Source organism: Colobus angolensis, unplaced genomic scaffold (assembly GCF_000951035.1).
Source record: "Colobus angolensis palliatus isolate OR3802 unplaced genomic scaffold, Cang.pa_1.0 Scaffold319, whole genome shotgun sequence".
Taxonomy (NCBI): domain Eukaryota; kingdom Metazoa; phylum Chordata; class Mammalia; order Primates; family Cercopithecidae; genus Colobus; species Colobus angolensis.
In genome coordinates this window covers 1,826,894-1,845,551 of record NW_012116477.1, presented here as the reverse complement: position 1 = coordinate 1,845,551, position 18,658 = coordinate 1,826,894, and the positions used below count along the sequence as shown (strand labels likewise).

Here is an 18,658-nt window from a genome sequence, read left to right as displayed (position 1 = left end):
CACATCAAGGATGGCACCGTATAGTCTGTATTTTTAGGGGCAGAAAAAAAGCAGAAAAGCATTTACTAGTATCATCTGAAAGTAAAACAAAACAAAGACAAAACAAAAAGATAAACCTGTTTTAGATAAGCAAAAGACAACCCAGTCGAACACCTCTGAACAGGCACAGATAAGCCAGAAGAAAAAGCTAGCCTCCAAGTCCAAACTTGTCCAGATCACATTTTAAACTATTTCAAGTGCGGATCTAGTATGTCATAGTGTGTCCCACTTTCCTTCAACTGCAGGTGTAACTTTGCTACTTTACAATGTTCGGGAACCCAAACCTGCACATATCCCAAAGTGATGATTAATGTATCAGTTACACTAGTGAATGCAAAACTTTCATTTCCACTAGGAAAAGAATCTCTAATATTTCACTGAGAGCTACACAAGGATCGTTACTTCTTCCTGGTTAACACCTAAACATAAGCTGCACTTAGCCTAAACCAGTGATTTTCAAACCTCATTTATTTTTTTGAGATGGAGTCTCCCTCTGTTACCTAGGCTGCAGTGCAGTGGTGTGATCTCAGCTCACTGCAACCTCTGCCTCCCAGGTTCCAGCGAATCTCCCACCTCAGTCTCTCAAGCAGCTGGGATTCCAGGCACATGCCACCAGGCTGGGCTAATTTTTTAATATTTTTAGTAAAGATGGGGTTTCACCATGTTGGCCAGGCTGGTCTCGAACTCCTGACCTCAAGTGATCTGCCTGCCTCGGCCTCCCAAAGTGCTGGGATTACAGGTGTGAGCCACTGCACCTAGCTTCAAACTTTTTATTTTTTAAAAGCTGTGAAATCCTTGTTTCCAAAGGAATCTTAGGTGAAATATAAAAAAGATAAAAACTAGCGGTGCTCAGGTTGAAAGAGAGAAAAAAAGGTTCCCTGCCACCAGTACCTCCAGGAAATAGTCACTAATCTAAACTAAGCCTGTCATGCAAATTTATGCAAAAGTGGCAGGTTACAGAAATGTAGAATCTGGGCCTAGATGGCTACAGAAGAATTCTGATAGTTTACTGAAAATCTTCATCAAATAACATTAGTCTGATCAAGGTATGAAGTGATAGGGAATCCACAGTAAACCTAAAGGATCAGAAAATAAAAGTTTACAGTGTGATTTTTTAAAAAAACATTTCTACCCTAAAGTTGTAAAGAAAAACATACTCTTTTTGGGATTATCTTTTACCTGGGGTTGGGAGAAGAGAAGAGTGTGGAATCAAGGGCTAGAAATGATGGCTATTACTAGTGAAGAAAACGGCAGCTGTCAGGATGGGCACCATGGCTCATGTCTGTAAACCCAGTACTTTGGGAGGCCAAGGCAGGCAATCACTAGAGGCCAGGAGTTCGCGACCAGCCTGGCCAACATGGTGAAACCCCAACTCTACTAAAAATACAATAAAATTACTTGTGCATGGTGGCACATACCTGTAATCCTAGCTATTTGGGAGGCTGAGGCCTAAGAATTGTTTGAACCTGGGAGGTGGGGGTTGCAGTGAGCAGAGATCACGCCACTGCATTCCAGCCTGGGCAACAGAGTGAGACTCTGTCTTTAAAAAAAAAAAACAAAAAAAACAAAAAAAAAACGGTAGCTGTATTTTCTAAGTTAATAAAAATTAGGAAGACAATCAGGCTACTACGATATAAACAATTTCATTTTTTGATAACATCAACCCAAGTTACTATGTAAGAATTTCAGACCCTTGATACTTAAATTACTCCAACTGATGCTGATGCAAGAATTTTTACATATATCTTATAACTCCCACTGGGGTTTAAGAGTAAGATTTTTGAAGTTTCTTTAAACCAATGATCTAACTAAAAAATGTTAAGTTATGCTGGCAATTTTCTAAGAGGGACAAGCATCTGATTCTCATGAACAGAATCAAAGCATCAGTTAACCGCTACCTGTGACGACACTTTTATTTAAAGAACAGATTTTGTTATGTCTCTGTGGAAACATTCAGTACCTGTTAAGATAAAAACTAATCAGAAAGAAAACATCAATCCTGGGAAAACAAAACAGAGGGGTGTGTGTCTAACCTAACTGTCTGCAACTGGGCCTACAGCGGAAAGCTGGAGGAGGTGAAGGAGAGGATTCTGGCCAATAAATCCCTGGCTATGAGAACTGACCAGGACAGAAGTGTACTGCATTGGGCAGGCTCAATCAGACATACATAAATTGCTGAATTTTTGTTTCAACTTGGAGTGCCAGTAAATGATAAATACTATGCAATATTGGTCTCCTCTTCAGACTGCTGTTTGTGCTGGCCAGAATGAGACCGTAAAAGCCCTTCTGGAAAAGGTGCTCAAGTAAATGCTGTCAATCAAAATGGCTCTACTCCCCTACATCATGCAGTTTCCAAAAACAGGCATGAGATTGATGTCATGTTACTAGAAGGTGAGGCTAATCCAGATGTTAAGGATCATTATGAGGCTACAGCAAAGTACCGGGCCACAGCCAAGGGTAACTTGAAGATGATTCATATCCTTCTGTATTGCAAAGCATCCACAAACATCCAAGACACTGAGGGTAACACCCCTCCACACTTAGCCTGTGATAAGAGTGAAGAAGCAAAACTGCTGGTGTCCCAAGAAGCAATATTTACATAGAGAAAAAAGAAGAAAAGAAACCCCGCAAGTGGCCAAAGGTGGCCTGGGTTTAATACTCAAGAGAATGGTAGGAGATTAAACAGCTTGGATTTCTTCTTACTTTATATGTTGTGATGCTGTCCCCAGTGTCCTGGAAAATAACGTACTTGGGCACAAGACATCATCTGCAAATGTTTTCTCACCTTCAAAGTCTTACAAACATGTTGACTATTGTTCCTGTTGAGGTTCTTGTTCTAAACTTACAGCTTGCTTTCCGGGCACTGCATAACTATTGACATTGTTCTACTGTTGTCATATATTCTTGTATACTGAATTTCGGCTAATTCTGAGTAAGTGATTCCGTGGCTGTTGTGAATCTTCAGTACCCCCGAGCATGCACCTTGTATCAGTCTCTGAAACAGATTAGCTCCAATAGCAACAGGCTAGTCCTTCTGCTAGATGGTTCTAGATGGACTCCCTCCGTGATGTTCCTCCATACAGTTAAACATCCTAACTTGTTTTTCAAGCTCACTCAGGCCTATGGCAAATATTATTTTTCCCCAACCATGAGATTTTATTTTTGTGATAGGAGGAATATTTACATATTTTAGTGGACCACATTTTAAGTTGGGGGTTGTGCTCTAAAGTAATGAAAAACAACTTCCCATGTACATGTGTATTTTTTTTTGGATAAGCTTTCCCAAGATAAATTGTATGGTTTTTAAAAAAGAAAGTTTTAAAGTACCTATATCAAGTCTTCTTATATTGAAAAAAACTCAAGCTTGTTAAAATGATATGTAACAAAATATATTGATTTGTATTTTAGAAACTAAAAAATAAAATGTTGAAAGAAAAAACCATCATTCTTGTATTTATGCATTTTCTTTCCTTCCTACCTTTCCCTCAGTAACATATTTAATACCTGTCTATATCACTCACTGAATCAAAAACTGTGGTCACAGTAAAACCCTATTTCTTCTTATAGCCAATAAGCCCTTATTGTTCCTATTTTAGGATTTGCATCTGAAGTAGTGAACATACTTTATTTTATTTACATGTGCCATTAAGCCCTACATTTAAATCAAACCAGTTGCAAAAAGGTTTATATATTTGCATTTTAAAAAATTAATCTTATACAGCTTTGCTTTAAGATTGAGAGCCTACAGCCAGTCTGGAAATAATCACCCCACTCAATCTTTTTCTAAAATACACAGCCCTGAACAGAGGTAGCCGATTTCCATTCTCCTGTAAGCTTGGGCAAAAGAGCTTCCAGATGCCGGAAACTCTTCATAGAAAAGCAGCTCTGATGCCTCCTCCTTTTCCTCTCCTCCCTCCCCAATCCACAAAACACATAATTCTGACTATCCAGGGCAGAATGATTTTCTGGATTAGCAGATAAAACTGTGCAGCAAGAGAGAGTTAAGAAAATCAAGTTTAGTCTCCTCTTGCCTTAAGATGACTGGAAAATGTACAGTAGTACTGAGGCTAAAAAGGGGGGTGAGGGAGTTAGAGAACCAGGAAGATTAGAAAGAAAACTACTTTGTAAATGATGACACTTATGTACTGAAAGCTAAATCTGAACAATGAACATCAATTATATTGCCTAGGATAATCGTATTATAACACTCTTAATAAAGATGAGCAGTTTCTGTATTCTTCTATTTTTACTAACTTCACTGGACTTTTACTCTTCTCCCAGTTTGATAATGAAAGATAACCAAATACAAAACTGCCTCCAAAAATAAACATTGATTTTCTTCAAGTTTTTAATTGTTATCAATTATTCTTTATAATTTTTATAACCATTTCTTTAGTGTAAATTTATGCAAGGCGAAAGATGGTATTTTATCTAAATACAGCATTCCATACAAAAATGTTTAGTCAAAGTAATATTTTTTGTCACTTTCCATCAACATGTGTGAATCCTTTCTAAAAAAAAAACATGCTCTAAAAGATTGTTGCCTGATCACCTCAAGTGAGAGGGGGCACAAAATCCCACCAGGCAGCTCATTCCACACTGGACAGCTTTACAATGTTGTGTAACCTGCCCATAGCTCTCAGTGAGGCTATAAATTCCCCAGTCACATGACAGCCTTTCAAAACTTTAAGACACGCCCCTCTTCTCCCAGTGAACCAGGATCAGTTCTTCTCACCATTCCTTCCGTGATCTCACAGGCCCCTCTCCAAAGGATAAGCTCCAGCTTGTCAGTCTCCCCGGTTCCCTGGATAAACTGTTATTCGGATGTGACATATTCAGGAGATGTCAAGTGAGACAACACTACCCTAATTCTGGACATTATTTTTCAATTAATGCCCCTGAAAAGTGCATTTGTGTCAGTGGCATCCATTTCATACATACGACATAAAAAATATTTTTTAAAATATGCAGTACCTTTTCAGAGTTAGCTTGTTCAGCTGGTGAGGAAAAAGATAGTTTGGACTGAATCTAAATCACAATCACCAGTCTTCAGTGTCTCCTCAACTGCAGGAACACAAGCATTCTGTTTCTGAAATGAGGGTTGGAAAAACAAAACCCAAAACGAAAAAACAAATGTCCAGTACAGGCCTTAGGAAAGTCAAAAGACTGAGATTCATCTTCCAAATCACACCATCAACTGAACTCCGTTATGAAAAAGCAGCACTCTGAATCACTGAACCCAGGGGTTGCCTAATCTAAACTCTTCTCATCTTACAAATTAGCAGCTGAGGTGAAGCAACTGCTTGCCCATGAGCGAGCTGGGTCTCAAGGCCACCCTCCAGACCTAAGATGCAGCACTCCTCTCATTACCCATGCAGACCGAACTCTATCTCTGACATTCACTAAAAACAAACAGCAGCATGTTCCCTACACACACCTGAAAGCGCCAGAACTTCAACACCCAAGGTTGAAACGGTCTTCAAAAATTAAAAGGCTCAGCCAAACCAGCTGAAGCAGTAATACAGAGATTAAGAATCTGTACCTATCTCAAGTCAGTCAGATGGTTCTATCACATCCAGAGAAGAAAGAATTCAGCTCTGAGGACACTTGTCTTAAATCACTCTTACCATCACCATGGAGGTCAAGAGTCACTAGATAGTCACATCTGAATAATTTGTTTCTATCAAAATCATAAGGGCAGTATCTTGTAAAATGAAAACCACAACCTTGATATCCTTAAATAACAGGCCAGCTTTTCAAAAAACAGATGTATCTTATGTCTCCCCTTTATTATTTTCCCATTGTTAATCCTCTAAGCATGGTCTTCTGAAAGTCCCTTGGGAAACTAGAGGCTTCCTTTTTTGAAAGGAGGGAGTTGATAGGAGGCTTCTCTGTTCTCAACTACCTCCAGGCTCCAGTTAAACTGGGAGAACAGTTAAAAGTCCAAAAAGTTACATAAGCAACTGGGAAGCGGGAACACAGGACCACACATAAACTTGTATATCAACGTTCTCAGCAGCATTATTCATAATACCCCCAAAATAGGAACAACTCAAATCAACTGATAAATGAAACGTGTTTATATCCACATAATGGGATATGATTCAGCCCTGAAAAGGAATAAAGTACTGATACATGTTCCAACATGAACCTTGAAAACATTATACTAAGTGAATAAAATCAACCACAAAAGGCCAAATATTGTATGATTCCACTCATGAGGTACTTAGAATAAACAAATTCATAGGAATAGAAAAGTAAAATGGTGGTTGCCAGGGGCTGGGTAAAGGAAGAAACGGGGAGTTATTAACAGGTATAGAGTTTCAGTTCTGCAAGATTAAAAAAGGCTAAAATGGTAAAGTTTATGTATACTTTACAACAATTAAAAGTAAACACATTCTTTTTTTTTTTGTAAAGTGATTCCTGGGAAATTTAAGGCAGCAGTGTTGATTAGGGAAGCAGACAAAGGCTGCTTATAATTTCAAGAGCAGGGTAGTCTGGGTTCAAAATCAGGGGCATTTCTCACTGATGGGTCTTTGCCAAAATGTGAGTATTAGGCATTTGTTAATATTCCCCAGAAAAGGACAGATCCTCTAGAACAAACCGTGGACGTAACACAGCATTTTGAAGGTCTATACAAATTTCCAGACCATTTTTAACACTATAATCATTTAATATGAGTAGTAATACATTAATGGAATCTAGGCGGCTCCAAAACCTTTAAGTACTTAAAGAAAAAAAAATGGTAGAGAGTTCACGTTATTGGCAAATCTGCTTCACTCCAAGAGGCCAGGGACAGTGTATTATATTACTTTTGGCAATGAAGGCCCTGATTCACTCTGGCTTAACTAATAGATTTAATACAGCTGGGGTTCCTTCAGTGAGACATTCAACTACTTTGTTTTGCAAACTTGAGCGTGTGGCAGTAGAGAAAAGATCTTCAGAGAATTCCCACATGTTAAATTTTCAAATCACCTTAAGTTTCCGCTACCAAAGCAGAAGAGCAAGAGAAGAGGTCCTGGGAAAAATGAAATGGAAAGCTTTTGAAAGGTAACAGAATGATGAAAAATTTAATTTTAGCACTTTAAGGAAGTTTGTTTTCTCTCATGCTGGTGTAGTTCATTAATAGCAAACCAATAATCTAACGGTAAACAGCCTGGTTCATCACATTACCTACCAATTATACAAAAATTATAATCACACTGTGATTTAAAAGTTTTATTTATTTTAAAAGCTCATCACAGGTGATCTCAGAGATTTAGTAAAATACAACCTGAAATAGTTAACAGATATGGCTGGCATTTATGTCTATAAATTATTATCATTACATATTATCTTTTAGCACATTCATTTTCCTAACCTCAATTGATGGACTAAACAGAACCCTTAAAATATGCAGCAGGACAAGGGTGCCATCTCACAGGTGTGGCTCCCAGCTCCCAGCACTTTGGAAGGCTGAGGTGGGAGGACTGCTTGAGCCCAGGATTTCAAGACCAGCCTGGGTAAATATAGTGAAAACTCTACTTAAAAAAAAAAAAAAAAACACACACATATATATATATATATATAACCAGGTGTGGTGGTGCAGGCCTATAGTCCCAGCTACTTGGGAGGCTGAGGTGGGAGGATAGTTTGAGCTGCAGTGAGCTATGATGGTGCCATCATACTTCGGCCTGGGTTACAAAGGGAGACCCTGGGACTTTGGTTTTTTTTCCTGCTGTATCTCTAACATCTATGTCAGTGGCTAGAACAAAGCAGGCACTCAACAAGTGCAGACTGAATGAATGAATCCCTGCCTAGAAAAGGCTTACAGACATGACATCCAATAAATATTTGCAGTAACAGAGGCGATATATCAGATGTGTCACAAACTAAATCCTAGGCTGCTTCATGTTTAGTTCATTCTCAGCAGGAAGGGTGGCAACAGCTGCTGAGTTGGGGCCACTAACTTAGGTGGAGAATCTGCATTTATTGCAAAAAGCTTCTGGCGCAGGTCCAGAGGCCAGAAAGCAAGGTGTTCTAGGAACTCCCTCCTTAACTCCACTGAGTCAGAATGGTTGCTATGTCAAGCTTCTGAGTAATAAGGAACGACATGACTGGACAGGCAGGGTGAGGATAGGATGGGGACCCTGAACGTGAAGCTGGAGTCTGCTGCCATGTCTGGGAGGCACCGAGGAGATGCTGCAGATATCAAAGTACAGAAGGGACATGATTCTAATAGCACTTTAAGAGGATTAATCTGGGCCGGGCGTGGTGGCTCATGCCTGAAATCCCAGCACTTTGGGAGGCCAAGATGGGCGGATCACCAAGTCAGGAGCTCCAGGACCAGCGGGGCCAATATGGTGAAATCCCGTCTCTACTAAAAATACAAAAATCAGTCAGGTGTGGTAGTGCATGCCTGTAGTCCCAGCTACTCGGGACGCTGAGGCAGAAAAATTGCTTCAATCTGGGAGGAGGAGGTTGTAGTCACTGCACTCCAGCCTGGACAACAGAGCCAGACTCCATTTCCAAAAAAAAAAAAAAAAAAGCATTATATCTGGTTGTATTCAGCAGGTTCCATTAAGAAAGGTCCAGAGGGCCAGGCGTGGTGGCTCACACCTGTAATCCCAGCACTTTGGGAGGCCTGACCAACATGGTGAAACCCATCTCTACTAAAAATACAAAAAATTAGCTGGGTGGTGGTCAGTGCCTGTAATTCCAGCTACTCGGGAGGCTGAGGCAGGAGAATTTCTTGAGCCCAGGAGGCAGAGGTTGCAGTGAGCCGAGATTGTGCCACTGCACTCCAGCCTGGACTCCATCTTAAAAAAAAAAAAAAAAAAAAGCCCGGAGGAAGTCAATTAGGTAAGAGTAGATACCAGCCCTACCCAACCCTCAGAATCACCTGAGGGAGCTTACACCCATGCCCATCTTCTCAATCTGAGAGGTCTGAGAAACCATCACTGCCTTAGGAATGAGATAATAGGATACTGTGGTGATAGTAAGAGGAGGAGAAAAGAAAAGGTTCACAGGTGAAGCTTATAGCCTTAAGTCAAAATTTGTGCCAATAATACTATTTTTATGGACAAAAATTTACCGATCAGCCATATGTAAAACAATTTACACCTTATAACTTCAAACCTCCTTAATAAGAGATAGGATGACATAGCACAGTAAAGCTTTTATTTGTTATAAAATAAAGATACGATGCAGTGGTCCACCCTACAGTTGGACAGATCTGTATTTAAATCCTCGCTCTGCCACTTACTAGCTTTGTGATCCTAAACGTGTTATTTAACCTCTAGAGGTCTGTTTTCTTATGGTATAAGCAGAAGGACACTATCTAATGGTTTCAATGTCAGAGGGATTAAATGAGATGATGCAAGTTAATGCTTAAGGCAGTTACCATTATTACCTTAAACCAGATGAGATACTAAAATTTTAAATCACTTTGAAAATTCTGAGTTCACACCAGGGCATAACCTCTCCAAAAAGCTCAAACTATTATGACTGAGAATCAGATGTGGTTGCCATAACAACATCTGTTCTTGTACACATTACAATGTGCTACATGCACAGTAGTGTTTTTATATAATATTTTACATCTGTGTGAGCCATTCATACTCAGGTTAGCATATTCCTAACTTTACAAGCTCAGTGACACTTAAAATATTTATGCAACAGAACATCTGCAACTATCTTAAACAAACCCAGGTGACTTACAGTTATGTAGAAACATAAAGCTGCATCTCGATTTTGCATATCTTATGTTTTAAAAACTATGTGGAGTCACTGGTCTTTTAGGAAGATTTGCAGGCTACAAGACTGGTGCCCACAACCGGAAAACTGCTACTGTGTTGTTGCTTATCCTGATGCTTTCCGTATTCAGATTTCAGGCAAGAATTCTAGCAGTGACCACCAGAACTTCCAGCACACCAGTAGAACCAGTTGTTTTCAGGTGGAACTCCTCTAGGAGTTCAAGATATGTATACAAATAGAGGGAAGATGATGCCTGAGGGACAAGGCGACAACTGGGCAGTCAGAGGTCTGGCCTCCTGACACTTCATCAATTTAAGAGTTCACCTAAAATTGTATTTGAAAGCCGGGGAAGATGCCTCAGTACTTAAACAAGAAAAACAGACTGAGGATCCTTTATAATATACCAATCTAGATTTAGGAAGAGTGTGAGGTGAGGAGCACTTCCCAGTTTACTTCACTCTAAACAGGTATTGCAGCAAGGCAGGGACACAGCATAGAGTGATTCTAGCACTCCACTGCCTACATAAGAACTCCACAGGCATACAGTCACTTGCCGTCACTGTAAGCAGACAACCTGGCTTAAGACCAATGTGAAAAAGGGAAATAATTCACAAGTAGCCCTTAAGGAGTGTTTCAGGGGAAGACCTTCAAACTGTGTTTTTGAAGTCGTCTTCTATGATCAAACATGTGGGTTTTTTTCCCAAGCAGCGGACACCAGCTGAGTGTCCTAATTTGGTTCTGACACTGTCTACCTGGATATAGTGTCATATTCCACAAGTTGGGGGCTTAGTCTAACCCCAAGACTGCTCTCTCCCTCTTCAGACACCAATTAGAAGTCTGGGCCTCCCGAACTTTTGACTGATGTTTCAAGCTGGGGTTCCCAAGACCCCCTTCTTGAGTTCTATTAATTTGCTACAGCATCTTATAAAACTTGGGGAAACACTTATGTTTACCGGTTTATTATAAGAAAAAACAGATAAAGAAAAGCATAGGGGCACTGGGCTTCCGTGCCCTCCCTGGGGGCGCTACCCTCCAGGTGTGTTCAACTATCTGGAAGCTCTCTGAACCCAGCTCTGTTTTTGTTTTTCTAGATGGAGTCTCACTCTGTCCCCCAGGCTGGAGTGCAGTGGCACAATCCCAGTTCATTGCAACCTCTGCCTCCTGGGTTCAAGCAATTCTCCTGCTTCAGACTGCCCAGTAGCTGGGATTATAGGCCCCCACCACTATGCTCAGCTAATTTTTTTTTATTTTTAGTAGAGATGGGGTTTCACCATGATGGCCAGGCTGGTCTCAAACTCCTGAACTCATGATTCGCCCGCCTTCGGCATCCCAAAGTGCTGGGATTACAGGCATGAGCCACCGCGCCTGGCTTCTCCTGGGTTTTTATAAAAGCTTTATAATGCAGTCATCTCTTCTTACCTCCCTTCCCTGGGGTACAGGGCAACACCCTCTCTCTAGGGAGGGTCTCAAGACTTACAATCAGAAAGCTGGGTAAAGATTAGAGTCTTGCCTTGGGGCAGGTGTAAAGCGAGAGCTGAAGGTCAGAGATTATTTTCTGAGACCTAACGCAACCCTATAACAAAACATGGTAATGGGGTTATGGGGTGGGGAAGCCAGGAACTGTGGTGGACGAAAACCAGTATGTATCACACCACCACGAGAGGACACATAGATTATGTCCATTTATAAATTATTTCAGAAGCATGCCACGTCTATCTAAATGACATAAAACGCATGCCTAGTCTTTCCATCTAAACAACATAAAATGTTATTTTGATCCTCTAATAATACATTTTTTATGCTCTACCAAAACTACTCAGAAATAATTTCCCACAATAGGAAACATATTTCTTTCGCCATTCTTGAGTAACAATTTATTTAAACTTAGAAAAACTATTCAAGTTTTTCTAAGCCATCTCCCAGGATCAAGGCTTCACCAAAGGCAGCTTTTCAAAAGCATTCTTGTACCAGGTTTTGCCACTTGATGGCTCACTTTTTTACAACTTCCCCAGAGAAGTTTTATTTGCATTTTTCTTGTTGCTGTTTTTATTTTTACTTTTTTTTGAGATGGAGTCTCACTCTGTCTCCCAGGCTGGAGTGAAGTGGTGCCATCTCGGCTCACTGCAACCTCCGCCTCCTGGGTTCAAGCGATTCTCCTGCCTCAGCCTCCCAAGTAGCTGATACTACATGTGCGTGCCACCACACCAGGATAATTTTTGTATTTTTAGTAGAGACGGGGTTTCAGCATGTTGGCCAGGCTGGTCTTGAACTCCTGACCTCAGGTGACCCGCCAGCCTTGGCCTCCCAAAGTGCTGGGATTACAGGTGTGTGCCACCACGCCCGTCCTCTTGTTGCTGTTTTTAAGTGTAACTGATCTTGAAGCAGGATTCTGAGCACTTCTTGCATTTGGATACTCCCAGTCTTAGCTTACTTCCTTCACAAGAGCAAGGATTCTGGCAACCTAAATTTGTAATTCCAATTTAAAATTTTAATAAATTCCACCATATTTCCACTAGACAGGAGTTTCTTCAAAAGAAACCACTCAAAAGGTTCTCAAGTCACCAGCTTCCAGCAGAAGAGCAGAGCTTTACAGACTGTCAACTGAAGCACAGCCTTCGACAAGCTCTTAAAGGGAGCACGAAGGATTCAGAAAACGAAAGGGTAAAAGCCAGCAATTATTTAACAAAAAATAACTGCTCAGGAGAGACTGTCTTAAACTAAAAAACTGGGAAAAGGGAACACAAAGTTTCTTTTTCGATCCGTATACAGTTAACTTCAAAGCAGAAATATGCTACTCCAATTAACTGCCAACTGCACAATTTATACCCAGACTCTCCCTACTGGGGGTGTGGCTAGCTTCTTTAAATGTAGACACCATTGGGATCCTTGGGTGTAAGCTCACGTGAAAGCATAAAACCTCACTATGAAATGGGAAGCATTCATGTGAGCCCCCATTAGCCAAACAGCTTACAAGAGCACCATTAAGGCTTGTGTTCCAAGCACAGGCTTGGGAACCAGCCCAGACACATTCTGTGGCTCATTTCATCATTGTATGTGGTAGTGTCTTGATTTCCCTACTTGTGAAACAAGGATGGTCCTGACAGAATTGAGAACAGTTTATAAAGTGCTTAGAAAAGAAAACGGGCAAGCCATCACAATACCATCATCCATAAAGGCCAGTGAGGGGGCCTTGACACTTAAACAGCACATCCTTATTCAAGCCATCACAGTCACGTGAGAAGTGACATATAAACACAACCCATAGCTAAGTGACTCAATTACAAATCTATGCCCTACTGAAGAGGGTATTAGGATATACAGATTCATTTTTAATTCTAACAGCTGGTCAAATAATGCATGACTCTTTTAGATGTGTATGTATTTAAATTAAATCTTTAACTGAAATCTAAAACTATGGCATATATTCAGAGCAGCCTTCCCTTTGTAAACTCTATCCAACGTTGTCTATACTTTCCTCTTATTTTCTAAATCTTTATTTCTAGAACACTGTTGAAATTCTTGAGGGGTTCCAGGATTTCTCTAGCTGCTGTCTTGGAACCAAGGTAGGGATCAATAATACCAAAGCTTGCGAGTGAATCTCAGGGAACTCCTAAAGGCAGAGGACTGAATTAATACACAGAGATGAGAGGACCCAGGACTAAAACAGTAATATGAATTTTGCATTTTTTATTGACTAGAATAAAAACGTGTGCCCTGCAATCAAAACTCACTTTTCATAGTTGGCTCAAATTTTATCTGTGATTTCCTACACACACACACACACACACACTCTCTCTCTCTCTCTCTCTCTCTACATAATCAAGTTGGCTTACATATACTAACTTGAGAAGCATGATAATACGTGAGGAGAGCCTTGTCACTCCAGTGAAGCAGAATATGAATTCTGACTTAAGATGACCCCAAAACTGGCAGATAGTAAAGGTAGGTCATAACGGAACGCAGGTGTAAGGAGTACTAAGACACTGAGAGGATGAAAGAACATAATCATTCTCTCCTCATTTTCTAATTAACAGGATCAAATAAAAAACCACGAAGTCACAATGGCCACCTATGATGGGCAAAGCATGGATGGTTTATCTAATAAAGTATCTCAAGAGTCAAAGTGGAAAGTGCCAATGTAAAAACAAGAAACAGCTTTTACATTCAAAATATCAATTAATTAGCATGGGGCTTTGGTTTATACCAGTTTCAAACACCGAGTTTCCAAACTGACAGTAATGTACATGAGCAAACTACGACATCTGCTCCACAGTTAATATCACAAGCTCTTACAAAACTAGGAGAGGGGCTGGGCACGGTGGCTCACGCCTGTAATCCTAGCACTTGGGGACGTCAAGGCAGGCGAGGTGGATCACCTGAGGTCAGGAGTTCAAGACCAGCCTGGCCAACATGGCGAAACCCCATCTCTACTAAAAATACAAAAATTAACCGAGCGTTGTGGCAGGCACCTGTAATCCCAGCCACTCAGGAGGCTGAGGCAGGAGAATCGCTTGAACTCAGGAAGCAGAAGTTGCAGTGAGCTGACATCGCGCCACTGCTCTCCAGCCTGGGAGACAGAGCAAGACTCTGTCTCAAACAAACATAAAACACAAAAACTAGGAGACGAAAAACTTTAAGTTTATCTGATGCTAATAACAAGTCAAGCTCTGTGAATCTAACTGTAATTAAATTATTTACACATAGGGGAGCAACGTTTCTCTTAATGTACCTGCTTCTCAGGCAAGAGAATGAAGGTTAAACTCCCACTGAAAGTATTTTACCTTATGTAAGACGTAACAGACTTTATGACACTCATTTAAAGTAAAAGTCCTTTGGAACTCCAGGTTGAACAAGTAGCTTATTAACACAACAGTCATGGGTACTTTGGTGTAAACCACAATAATGCTTCTAATGTTGTAAAATAAAAACTTCAATTTTTTTCTATCATTTTTAAAATCTTTATTTCACTAAGATTTAAATAGGTTACTTGGAAAAAATATGTATAGAAAGTTTAATTCTGGTACGTTTTTTATTACACTTAAATGTATTGTCCCCAAACTACATCTCAAAACTAGGTGTACTTTCTCCCAAACTACACCTGATACTTGAACTTTTCATCTGTATTTAATAATATGACAATCATTTCCAGCTCTAGAAAACCCACATGTATTTTATGTGTATGTGTACATACAAACACACACACACGCCAATTATGAAATCAACTGGCCGAGGTCTATTACAATTTATGCAATTTTGTTACTTATATATGATTCTCAAAAGCAGCACAAACGCTGAAGTTTTTCTTTTTTTTACCCTATGAAGCATCAATCCCTACTTTCTCCTTTACAAAACAGCTCTATCTTCCTAAGTTGCAATTTTCAAAATAAAATTTGTAGCCAGTATCATCTTATTCAACCAATATACTGCTGAGTATTTTAGTTTTAGTACTTTTATTAAAAAGTACTAACTTTTTAATACTTTCAAAACTTGTAAGTAGTTACAAGGAAAGCAACAACTTCACAGTATGCTTTATATACCTATGCTTTTAATAATCAAATATAATAAGCCATTTTCGTCTGATAAAAGTCTACTGGTTGGTTACTTGCAAGTGGTACCAAAACAATCTGTTCAACATTGTGAAGTTCTTATTTTAATATAAATAGTATTAAAACTCTTCCTGCACTCTGGCATAAGGAGAAAAAGATAAACTTAAGCAAAGCAAAGCAAATTCACAGCAGGCATGTCTAAAATCTACGACGACTTCCAAGGTTGGAAGGGCCAGGGATGATTAACAGATTTTCAGCCCAATCTCCTATATTTTCTATACAGGGACTATAAGAACCAAAATCAAAGAGGTTAGTTTCAATATATAGCAGCTCCTGATAAGCTAGTCTCAGGAAATTTTTCAACAAAGGCCAAGATAAAGAAGGAATTTCTGCTTAAAGTTCAGTTAAACAGAATACCCATTCCCCACACTCTAGTTAATTGAGTCTTTTACTATACTTTAATGAAGTATATAGTTTACCTACTATAAATTCCAGTCTTCAAGCCCAATTATTTCACTTTTTTTTTTTTTTGGTAGAGACGGGGGTCTCATTATGTTGCCCAGGCTGGTCTTGAACTCCTGGCCTCAAGCGATCCTCCTGCCTCAGCCTCCCAAAGTTTTGGGATTATAGGTGTGAGCCACCTTGCCTGGCCTCACCTTATTTTTTGAGTGTTAAAACCAAGAAACTTTTGAAACTGTAGAATACATGCTTTCTAAGAGCTCACAGCAAGTTTTCCTTTAAGGGAAAATAGCTGTTACCACTTAGGACCTCATTCAACACTGTATCTCATTTGCCAAATCAAACAAAAGCCCCTCGACAATCTTCATTTCAAACATTCCCTCAAATAAGCTGCCTTCAAATTATATGCTCATTTTCAGAACTTAAATAACTGCATATAAAACACCAAATAAAGATCAAAACTATACCTGTCTACAAATACTACACAGTATTTAAAAATTAAAATAATTCCATTTAAATATGTTTTTTTCACAATGACCAAGAAATTGTAGAAGCAATGTCTCTAGGCAAATACTTGTACCAAAGGGCCTCCTTTTCACTCACCAAAATGTTACTTGGTAGCAATTCTCCAATGAAAAATTCTCTTGTTAAGCACCAACTGGTTAACTAGGTATCAAAGAATACACCCATTCCATTCCCCATAAACTTATCTTGGTGTATTTATGTAACATACTTGTAACAAAGTCTTAAAGGTACCCAGAAACATCAACCACTGTCAATCTTTGGTAGTAAGAACAGGTTCACGGAAAAGCAGGTTTTCATCAGACATTTAAGGCTTTTAGAAGCTTAGCAACTCTAGAGATTGGGTTATCAAAATAATAGTAACTGAATACTTATACTTTATACACAAGGGTGTAGAATGCAAATGATTACAATATTAGCATCTGTAAAAATTTCTTTAAAAAGCTGTAAGTCATTTCTGATGTTAATAAGTGTTCAGAATCCACTACTGCAACCAGCTCTAACCGGTTCCTTGAGGAATGTGGCTAGGCTGAAATTTTGGAAGTGTTGGTTTTGGTGGTGACCAAGGAGGAGGAAGTCTCTGGCTTCCCTGTTGCTGCAGTTCCCACCCTCCAAAATGAATATACCCACCGGTGTGAATTGACAATGTGGTCCAAAGAGCAAGGCAGGAAACGGAGTCCAGATCCTCAAAATGGTAGTACAGGGCATAACCACTAGGCCACCTATCAGTTCAGTACAAAAAGTACAACCCTGCGCATCATGGTGTAAAAGCTGGGGCCTAGGTTTCGCATTGTGCATCTCACACCTATGGAAATAACAAGAGGAGTAAAATCTATAGAAATCAACACACCCTAAGAAGGTGGGTGCTCACAGAAGACTGGTATCAACATTTTTGTAAAGGTGGTTGGCTGCTGGGATAATGAATGGCAATTACAAGTCCAAATTTGGAGGGAAACGAAATTTTTACAATCAACACTTGAGTTCGACAATGAAGAACCCAACATGGGCTTGATGTTTACCAACAAGGCTTTGCAAATCATGACACCCATCTACACACTTATAACTATTACTACCCCACAAAAATCCAACATCTCTCAAGAATGATTTTTAATTCTCAAAGAATTGGAAAGATTTGGCCTATGAAGAAGGGAGTTAACCAGCAATGCCCCCAAACCTGTTACTTTCAGGTTTCAAACCTTCTCCTTTACCACCAGACTTAGGAAAGATATGGTGACACATTCAAAACTTGAGGTGGAAGAATTCCAGAGGAAGGGAATCCGAACCAAGGATGTGCCAAGGTGATTCGTCAAGAACAAATGTGGACTAGGGGCCAACAGTTTTGAAAAAGTAAAAGGAGAAAACTTCTGAAATGCAGGGTGGGCTCTTTAAAAGAAGTAAAATCACTGCTCTTGACTCAATCTTACTTCGCCATGTTGCTGTCAGCTCACCAACTAAGAGTGCGAGTGTGTCTTGCTGGGCCCATTTTCCCATGGTCTGTAGAAGGCGCTGTGAAGCACATCCTGTTCTAGCTCGGGGGCCCTTCCCCCCTCTGCAGCCTTACCCAGTGCAGAGAATGCGCCCCCTACTGATTCCAACACTCATCGCCTTTAGCCGACTTGGCTGCGGTGCATTTTGGGTGGGGGCTGGTATTTTCTCCATGGCCATAAACCAGAAGCAACAATGCAGATTTCTAAAGAAACTGTATCAAGCTATCCAAGAGATTTTTTTTTTTTTTCATTCTGAAGGTTCAAGATACAGGCACAAGAAGCATCAGGGATGGGAACTGGGTGTGTGGGGATGGACATCATTAACATGGCAAACACTGAAAACAGTTTGGTTCTTTTTCCCTCCTAAGCCTTTGTCTGTGAAATGGGGTTATGGCAAGAAGTGTCCAGAGGAATTGGTAAATGCAAGAAGATTAAGAAGACTCGTGGGTGTGTGGGGGGTGTGTGTGGCTAAAAAGGATTTCAGACCTACAGTCTTGGTCTTGGGCAGAAGAGGAAGAGAAGCAATCGCGCCTTTTCCAGCAGACAGGGATCAAGGTTGGGGGGGAGGGGAAGGCAGGCAGGCCGCCCAGAGGAAAGAAGAGGTGAATACGAGGGTGTTCACAAAAACTACTCCCCATTCATTACACTAAAAGAAGATCTTTTTGCAGCTCTCTGGGTTTCCATTTTCTACCATCATACTGCAAAGTTGGGGCTCAGAATGTTCGAAAGAGGTGCTGACCAGGCAGCTGAGACTGGGGAAAAGGGATGGTGGTGAACTGTGGTCAGGATAGGAGGGAAGCTGGCAGGTTGGGGAGGAAGGATTGCACAGGGGAGGCAAAGACTTTCACTCCATGCCATGCATGCTCCCCG

At 40.2% G+C, this 18,658-nt stretch overlaps 1 protein-coding gene and 1 pseudogene across 2 annotated transcripts in view; one reads left to right on the top strand and one right to left on the bottom strand.

Annotated features, from left to right (window-relative positions):
- The window catches only part of ADNP (activity-dependent neuroprotector homeobox), a 40,286-nt gene extending 23,180 nt beyond the window's left edge, over window positions 1–17,106 (bottom strand). For both annotated transcript variants that reach the window (XM_011951366.1, XM_011951365.1), the window contains exon 1: window positions 16,932–17,106. The gene's annotated coding sequence lies outside the window, so the exon portion shown is untranslated. The remainder of the gene's footprint in view (window positions 1–16,931) is intronic.
- LOC105518394 lies at window positions 1,265–2,785 on the top strand (annotated as a pseudogene).
- Window positions 17,107–18,658: the final 1,552 nt, after the last annotated feature.